This window comes from Camellia sinensis, chromosome 7 (genome assembly GCF_055761805.1).
Source record: "Camellia sinensis isolate YWXY chromosome 7, ASM5576180v1, whole genome shotgun sequence".
Taxonomy (NCBI): domain Eukaryota; kingdom Viridiplantae; phylum Streptophyta; class Magnoliopsida; order Ericales; family Theaceae; genus Camellia; species Camellia sinensis.
In genome coordinates, this window is record NC_138967.1 from 58522899 (window position 1) to 58532774 (window position 9876).

At 47.7% G+C, this 9876-nt stretch overlaps 1 pseudogene; it reads right to left on the bottom strand.

Annotated features, from left to right (window-relative positions):
• Nucleotides 1-7637: 7637 nt before the first annotated feature.
• LOC114276028 (crocetin glucosyltransferase, chloroplastic pseudogene) lies at nucleotides 7638-9141 on the bottom strand (annotated as a pseudogene).
• Nucleotides 9142-9876: the final 735 nt, after the last annotated feature.

Sequence of the window (9876 nt, forward strand, 5' to 3'; positions counted from 1 at the left end):
AGAGACTTACTGGCCGAGTTGCCGCCCTTAACCGCTTCATTTCCCCCGCAACGGACAAGTGCCTCTCCTTCTTCAAAGTTCTTCGGCAAACTTTTGAATGGACAGCAGAATCTGAAGAGGCCTTTCAGCAGTTAAAACAGTGCATGGCCAACCCCTCTTACTTTCTCAGGCAATCACGGGCGAGCCCCCTTTTTCTCTATTTGGCAGTGGTAAACACCGCAGTTAGTGCAGCACTCATCAGGGAAGACAGCTCTGTCCAACGACCGGTCTAGTACATTAGTCGGGCTCTCAAGGGAGCAGAACAGAACTACCTATTGCTTGAAAAAATGGCCTTAGCCTTGGTCATAGCCTCAAGACGACTCCGACCTTACTTCCAGGCCCACCCCATTATCGTCCTCACCGACCAATCGTTGAAGAAAATCATGCAACAACCAGAGTTGTCCGGCCGACTTATGCAATGGTCAGTCGAGCTCAGCCAGTTTGATATCTCCTACAAACCTCGAACGGCGATCAAAGGGCAGGCTGTTGTCGATTTTATCCTGAAATTCACTAATCCCATTCCGACCACGGGGCCACCACCTCCCCAATCCTAGACTGAAGCAGAAGCCCCCTTTCTTGGACCCTCAATGTCGACGGATCATCTCGCAAAGAAGGCAATGGGGTTGTCTCATCCTCACCGCCCCCGAGGGCGATTATTTCAAATGTGCTCTCTGGTTCTTGTTCAATGCAAGCAATAATGAGGCCAAATATAAGGCATTGATAGCAAGTCTCCGCCTAGCCAGAGACATTGGTGTCAGCCATATCCAAATGTTCAGTGATTCCTAGCTTATCGTCAGACAAATCACGAGGGAATTCGATGCCAAGGAAGACACAATGCGGGCTTACAGGGATATTGCACTCCCCTTTGCTCGCCTCTTCAATACTTTCCATATCAAGCACATTTCCCGGGCGAAAAACTCCAAGGTAGATAAGATGGCTCAATTAGCTTCTGCAGACCAATCAGACCTCAGCCACGGTGTCCACCTCGAGTACCTGACCTACCCTGCCATTTCCCCCAACCAACAGGAAGTCCACTTCCTCCAAAATGAACCTATCCCATGGGCATCTGACATTTTTCTATTTTTGGCAACGGGGGAACTGCCAGATGACAAATAGCAGGCCGCCAAAATCAGGGCCCGGTCGTCCAATTACATTCTTGTTAGTGGTCTCTTGTACAAACGTGGTTTTTCACGCCCATACCTGAGATGCCTCAATCCTGCTCAAGCAACCTATGTGATGAGAGAAGTCCATGAGGGTGTATGTGGTAATCATTCGGGTGGCAGGTCCCTAGCCCACAAAATACTTCGCACTGGTTACTTCTGGCCCTACTCTCAATCAAGATGCGACAGACTTCGTGCTGAAATGTGATACGTGCCAGCGTTTTGCCAATATCCCCCATACTCCACCTACAGAATTGATCACACTTTGCAGTCCCTACCCATTCGCCAAATGGGGGATCGACCTAGTTGGCCCATTGCCCATTGGCCGAGGCCAAATCAAATTCACCATTGTCGCCATTGATTACTTCACTAAATGGGTGGAGACAGAGCCCCTTACCACAATTACTGAGCAGAACACAACCAGATTCATCTGGCAGTCGATCGTATGCAGATTTGGCATCCCTCAAGCCATCGTCTCCAACAACGGCAAACAATTAGACAATGCCAAGTTCAGGAAATTCTGTGCAGAGCTTCAAATCCAGCCATGTTTCTCTTCCCCAGGTCATCCCCAAGCCAATGGCCAAGTTGAGGTCACCAACCGTTCTCTTCTGAAGATCATCAAAACCAAGTTGGAAGCTGCTAAGGGACTCAGGGCTGAGGAATTACTGAATATACTATGGGCCTACCGCACTACCGCTCGAACTCCCACAGGGGAGACCCCCTTTCGCTTAACATACGGCGCTGAGGCGGTCATCCCAATGGAAATCGGTCTTCCTACCCTAGGAGTTCTACATCCGAATCCAGAACTAACTGAAAAGCTGCGTCGGGCAGACCTAGACCTAATCGAAGAGCTCCGAGAAACAACTGTAGTCAGACGAGCCTCATACCAACAGAAAATGAGAACACACTACAACCGCAAAGTCCGACCGAGGGAATTCGCAGTGGGGGACCTTGTTTTACGAGAAGCAACTCTTGCCACCAAAAATCCGACTGAGGGTCAACTGGCAACCAAGTGGGAAGGACCTTACGTTGTGAAAGCCAGACCTCGTCCGGGTACTTACCGACTTCAGGATATGGAAAGTCGAGACCTCCCCCATCTGTGGAACGCCGAACACTTGAAGCGTTATTTTCAATAAATTCCTATGTCTGTTATTGATCAGTTCTTGTATTTTGTTTTTGGCAATCTACACACTTGAATGTTTTTCTTCTTCTCTCACATGATGTAAATTTATGATCCAATGGGTTACACTTTACATGACAACAATCTTACATCTTAATTATCTGTGTGGTACCTCATTAACGTCCTGATTGCAGCACTTAGCTATACGCCTCAGCCAGACTGAGCATGACAAGCCTCAGCCAAACTAAGCATGAAAAGCCTCAGCTAGACTGAGCATGACAAGCCTCAGCCAGACTGAGCATAAAAAGCCTCAGCCAGACTGAGCACGAAAAGCCTCAGCCAGACTGAGCACAAAAAGTCTCATCCAGACTGAGCAGGACAAGCCTCAGCCAGACTGAGCATGACAAGCCTCAGCCAGATTGAGTGTAAAGAGCTCAACCAGACTGAGTTACTTGAAGAGGTAGCCCGACCGATTTCATCATGGCTCAACCCGAACTGAGCACAAATGAAGAGATCGACCAAGGCCACTATTGCAACTTTATGATCCTGGCATAGTTGCCATACTTAGTCAAATTCTGGTCCAACGTTTTCCAAGTCGGACTAGCTCCTTGTTGGGTCATGATTCACAACTTCACTCTGCATTGAGGTTTTCTTACATTTTAAACTTCACTCTACATTGAGGTTTTCTTCCATTTTAAACTTCACTCTGTATTGAGGTTTTCTTACATTTTAAACTTCATTCTACATTAAGGTTTTCTTACATTTTAAACTTCGCAGTGACTTATACACAAGCCCTATGTAGACCACCATTTTCATTCTTTGCAGATCCTCAAATAATAAAGACAATAGCATAAAAACACACACACAACTCATAATTTTATTCATTCACAACTTATACATGGGTTTATTACAGCAACTCTAAAAAAAAAAAAACACAACACAACACAAAAAACAAACAAACAAACAACCAAAACTCTAAGTACAAATTTTGTTCACACCAACTATTCCTCTTCACTCAAGACAAGGTCTTCTTCTTCAACACCCTCGTCTAAGGGGGTCTGGGCCACGTCGTCTTCATCAATCTTCACACTGCTAAAGTCCAAGCTTGGAAATAGCTCTTCTGCTTTACGCTTAAACATCTTCCAGCCGCTGTCCCAGAACTCAGCCGTCTCGTGTTTGTAGAAGTCCGACCGCTGGAAGATCTGGATTACTTCTTCTTCACTCTTACTCCCGACGGTCGCTCCCGACGGGCCAGCCCCCCCAGACGCCTCCCTTGCCAAGTTACTGGCGATCGCAGCATCGATCGCCATCTGGAAGTCAGCAGACCCCTTGAACTGCTCTACTACTGCGACACACAAGTCGGGTATGCTGCCCTCTCAGAGGCTGACTTGGTCTTCTCTTCCTCCAACCCCGCCTTCTCCTCCATCGACTTGGCCCGCTCGACCGCCAACGTCCTCTCCAACCCAACAATCTTCAGATCCAACTCTTCTTTCTCTTTGATTGACTGAGTACAAAAATCTTCGTTGCTGGACATGGCCTCCTCTCACCGTTCGTTGGCAACGGTGCAGGCTGCCTGGGCCTCTTCTAGCTTCTTCTGCTCGTTCCCCAATTAGAACTCGAGCGACACCACCTTGCGGCATTTTGCCTCCAGCTCCAACTTGGTCGCGAGCAGTTCAGCATTAGCTCGATCGGCTGAGTACCCCTGCCATCGCCAACACTTGCATCTTCTTGTCCTTCTGGGCCTCTTCCAACCCCCTAGCACACACACTTCACGCAGTCTTCCTCCATCCTGCATTTTCTCTCCTCAAACTTTCAAGTTGGGCCTTCGCCTCCTCCAACTTTACCTTCAGTGGCCCTACTTCGCCTTTGGCAGCCGCCTCCTTTCTCAATAGGGATCCTACTAAGGCAGTGGCCTCCATTTGGGCGGAACACAGACCCCATAGCAGCTGAGCCTCAGTAAAACAGCCCACCGAGCTTACGGCCGCTTCTTCCACTACCCCCAAAAGGCGATCTGCAATTGTCCCGGCTGGGCCTCCTTCTCCCTCCAACCGCCCAGACGCTGCTGGCGCATGGTAGATGGCAGTCTTCAGCCTGATCCCCTCTCCTTGGGGCACAGGAACCCCCTTGGGTTGCTACTCCACCACCTTCTCAAGGCCAGCTGACCCACTCTCTACTTGCATCTTGGGACCTTTGGCACTCATGGGCTCTTCTCCTCCTTGGCCCCCTTGGCCAGTCGCCCCACTCTCCATCCCCCTTGTTTCCCCCAACCCCACTTCGGGGGTCTCCTCCGCCGTCAACTCCTTCTTCCTCTTTAGGGCTGGCCCCTCATCCCTCTCCCTTACCCTCATCTTCTTCTTCGCCACAGCCTCTACCTCCTTGTTGGCCCTTTCCTTCAAAGGATCAATTGGGGGCGGTTGTGGCTCAAATTCACCCAAGTCCTTTTCCCCCAGCGGTTTGGGGCGCGGTCGAATCCTCTCCCTCGTGATCGGCTTCGGCGGCCGGTCTGCCTGTGACTCTTTGAATTTACTGTCCTTGGCGAGAATGGTCCTATCCTCCGCCTCTTGCGCCTTCCTTCTCGCCTCTAATTTCACCGGTTCTAGGTCTCCACTGGTTGACTGAGGGCCCAAGCGTGCGGAAAACAAGGCTAACAGCTGAACGAGCTCGTCCCATTTGGCGCCCTCCTTCTCCCTCCATGCCTTCACCTTCTTCACCCTCTCCTCAACTGCTGCCCCCAACTTTGGCTCCACAGACTTGGTGGGCACTCTCCACACCATGCGCACTCCAACTCCTCCATTTGCAGACACGTAGAACCACCGCGGCCTCCACCCCTTTATTGATGACGGCAAACCCGCCACCAGGCCCCTCCCTGCTGCCGCCTGCAAAGTGACCCAAGTTTCTTGCTGCCCCGAGGCCTTGTAGTATACAAAAAACTCGTCCACTGTCATAGTCGCCCCCTCGTTCGCCCTCAGCCACGCACTTGCACAGGCCAGTACAATCTTCCACGTGTTGGGCATTAGTTGACCCGGCGCCACTTCCAACCGGTTTAGGACATCCACTACCACCTGCGAAAGCGGTAACCTCAACCCTTCCTTCAACGCCTCATCGTAGAGGACAAACTCCCCCGGTCGAGCGTCGAATGGCCTCTCCTTCGTTGTCGGCAGCTTTAACTCTATTTCTGCGGGAATCTGGTATTTCTCGCGTATACTCACCAACTCCTCCGCGGTAATGGTCGACTTATCGGCCTTCGTATGCCAGTGATCTGGCTCAACCTGGCTGATTGGCTACACAGCCGTTATCATTGTGGACGAACGAGGTCGCCCCACCGGCTCCCCCTCGCTTTCCACTCGCCTCTCCGTCCGGTATTGTTCTTCCAAATCCATCGCATCGTCGTCGCCCAATGGATCGACCCTTGCGTTTGCTGCTTCCTCTTGGACCATCTCTCTCGTATGTCTGGAAATAGCTTCAGATGCTGGTGTGAGATAGTTCACAAAGTGTTGCAGGGGTGTATCACTTGCGACGAAGGAGTTTACACTTGGAATAGTTTGGTTGTTTGCAAAAAGATACGTGAAACGGATAATACCAAAAGCCCAAGGTTTGCCTATATTCCAAGGGTCACAATTAAATTTCACCAGTTTGAAATTTTTAAAAATCGGCCAAAACTGTCTTTTCAACATCCTATAATGTCCTATCGTTTCACTTCTTGCCCAATGCCTAACCTTCCCTACTATAGGATCCTGCCACGTGTACGACCACGATTCACTGCCCCCTCCACCTACCCTGTCTTTTCCACTTCAAATCACCACGTTCCCCGCCATCCCTCGAGCCCCACGCACCACCACGCCCCCTTCACGGTCGGCCCTCCTCATGGTCTGTCCCTCCGCTCGGCCACCCTTCACAGTCGGCCCTCCTCATGGTCGGTCACTCCTCTCCGTCGGCCTTCCCCTGCCGGTCTCTCACAACCCTCGTTTTCTTCATTATTCCCTTCGTTGGGCTAAAACTGCACTTGGGAATGAGGGACTACTAACATGGGAAAGCCCATAAAGATTATAGCCCACCATTTATGGCCCAATACATAACTCAAATACTAAAGCCCAGCGTTGCTGAAACCCCACGTAGCAAGAAGAACCAATAACAGCAAGACACATGGCAAGAAATAGGCAGGCCACATAAGCAAACAAAGATCTGCAAAGTTATTGTCACTGCACATCACCATTAATGAAGCCCCTTACAACATTTATTGCGATAACCCCTCTCCGTCGAGACAGAACGCCTTCACCATAAACAAGGTAAGCTAGAGCATAGACTTTCGGCCAAGGTGACAGGTCGGAAGGGACAACGAAATAATTACCGGAGGATATAAGCAAACGTTGAAGACAAGAAGAAGGTTAAGCTTTTCTATCTCTAATTCATCTCTACATTCCGCTTCTCTCTCTAACTTGCTCGTCGAAGGGTTCGCTCTCGTTGAACTCGTGTACAGGTCTTCCAGTGGGTTTGATCACTTGGACACCAGTTTGGGAAGCGTGGATCAGCCCGACCCGTTCCATCTGGAACACGCTGTATCATCAGGATGAATCACTTTCCCAAAAAATAAAATAAATGGTCAATTAATTGCTAATAGCATGGTTGATTTAAATAAAAATGGCCAATTGTAAAGAGCAGAAACATTGTAGAAAGTATAATTTCAATAAGCACCATTTGATAATCATCTAGATTTAATCCTATTTTGGGAACTAGAAAAAAGTCAATTTTTTAAAATTTATTTTCTAAAAAAAATGCAAAAAAATATAGAGGTGATGTGACACAAATAAATCAATAAGCCATTAAATTAGCTTTTTCCTAATTACCAAAGTAGGCCTTAAGCTTAATCATCAGTTAATACAACTAGTATTATCAACTAATTGTTATATTCGTATGCTAACAAAACATTTCATGTCGGTAATATTTGCGTTTGAATTTTATGATATTCATATGGGTCATGATTGAGACCCCCTCCAATCACCACCCCCACTACCCTCCCCCTCACACACGCGTGGCAGGTGGTGATTGGAGAAGAAAAAAAAAAGAAAAAAGAAAAGAAAAACTGGCCAATCATGTTGAGAGGGAGTCAAGGGGTGGGGGGAAAAGAGGGTCCGGGTCATTATTGTATTCATATACTCTTCCTGGATTCATTCAAGAAAAAGAAAATCAGGGATGTCTTGACTTATAAATGTGTCCAACAATAACAAAATAGTGCTAGAAATTGAAACAAAGAAGATGATTTACAAAATACGACTCTTACTAAAAAAAAAAAAAAACAAACAAAAACAAAAACAAAAACAAAAAAAGAGGAAAAAAAGAAAGAAAGAAGGGACTAATTTACACATTAAGATTCAAGTCAGAAGATCCACCAATCTCCAAAAAAAAAGAGCAAAAAAGGAGCAATCTCTTCCTCTAACTCTAATCTCATCCACAAAAGCCTTAAGATTCAAGTCAGAAGATCCACCATCCTTCACAGCTTCCCTTGTCAACTCCTTCTATTTCTTTGCATTCCTCATGATTTCTTCTCCTCTCTCCTCACCCCCCATCACCTCCTCTATACACCTCTTGACCTCTTCGCTCTCAACTAATCCTTCTTCATTTGCCTTCACTCTCACCCATGTCCCTCACACCTCTGTCATCATCTTCGCATTTGTCTCTTGATCCGACCAACCTGGCACCGCCACCACTGGAACCCTAGAAGCCAAGCTCTCCAATGCTGAATTCCACCCACAATGCGTTACAAAACACCCCAAAGGCGGGTGTGAAAGAACCTCTAGTTGAGAACACCATGGCACTATCATCCCTTGTTGCTCGAGTTCTTCCATGCAACTTAGCGCATCTTCATCTTCTTCTTCTTTTTCTTCATCGCGAGTCTCTTTTGGTCTCACCACCCACAAGAATGGCCGATGAGTTTCCAACAAACCTTGCGCAATTTCCTCCTTTTGTTGCTTTTGTAGGACTATCATGGTTCCAAACGATACGTAAACCACCGATGATTGGGGCTTCGAGTTCAACCATTCAATATATTCTCTTGATTTTTTAAAGAGGTCGCCGCCAAACGAAGTATCTGATGGGTCTTGTCCATCTAAGGAAGCCGATGGAATCAAGGGTCTAATTCCTATCAAATTGTAGTTTTGAATAGCTTTCAAGGCCTCGGGCTCTAATGCATCACATGTGTTCACAAGTACTTTAGGATTGGTTTCTTCATCGATTGCATCCACAAGTTCTTTGAATGTTTTTATCGCATAAGTGTTTGAGCTTGAAGGAATTAGAAAAGAAGGAAGGTCACGGATATAGAGCCGTGGCAATCCCAGTAATTCAAAGGACCAGGAGGGGTCGTTGTGGTTTTTAACAATGTCCTCTTCGTATCCATTGAAGTAATAATAGTAGATATCCAAAACCGCAGCCGGTTGAATCCAAAGGAGTGTGGATGGGACGTGACAATCACGTGCCACTACACTAGACCAAGGGAGGAGGAGGGTATAGACCAAGCTCGTGACGGGGCGGCCTTCGTCGGCACTGGTGGTGATGATATCTCTGATTATTTGAGAGCTATTTTTTTTTCATCTGAGAATAGTAGTGTTGGATATCGTCCCCAGGTTTAAACCCATCATCGTAGCCATCCGAAAAGGCAACAAATTTCAAGCCCTCTAGTGCTCCGGCGGTCATGTGGCATTGGGCGGAGAGACTAGTGGCAAAGGTGACGTGGATGCCCATCGAAACGAGACGCTTGACGAATTGGAGAGAAGGGTTGACGTGGCCTTGTGCTGGAAAAGTTAGGAGGAGGATGTGGCAGTGTACCATGTTGGCGGCGGTACGTGGGGTGGTTTGGTGTTGTGTTATGTTGCTTTTGCTACTCTATGCAAAAACGTATGAAATTGGCTAGATTGATAGTCGTATATTTTCATAAGGTTTGGTATTGAATATAGGGAAAATTAGTCTGAGGTCCCTCTCCCATATTTAGTAATGGAAAAAGTCCACAGTATTATTTTATGATGTCTAAGGTCCCTCAACCCCCACCCTCGTATATTACAGAGAAATTTCTCAAATCAACCTTCATTCTCTCTCTCTCTCTCTCTCTCTCTCTCTCTCTCTCACACTCGTTTCTACATCTCTTTCTCCCTCTAAAATGTTTGTATTAGGGCTTCCAAATCCCTAATAATTTTAGAGGCGAACCATCGATTAAGCTGCGTAGATCAGAACATGGTGTGCCCGAGGCAGTACAAGCCAATGTAGATCTGTTCGGTGGTGTAGACACCCCATTTTTGACCGGCCTCAAGACTTGGACGTCGCCGTTTGAACACCTGGTGATCATCCATGTTTGTGTTCGTTTGGAGTTCCCAGAGGTCTCGGCTTGCGCGCCTTGCCTCAGGATCTCTCGACTCGACTGTTTAGTGTCTGGTTTTGCACCAAACACTTGTGTTTTGCCTTGGAGGGGTAGGGAATACCTTGTGAGGCATCCCCACACACCACCGGCCATGGCCAGAGGCCACCGGCTGGCATTTTGTTTCCATCGGCAATGTATATTGCCGGCCGGCA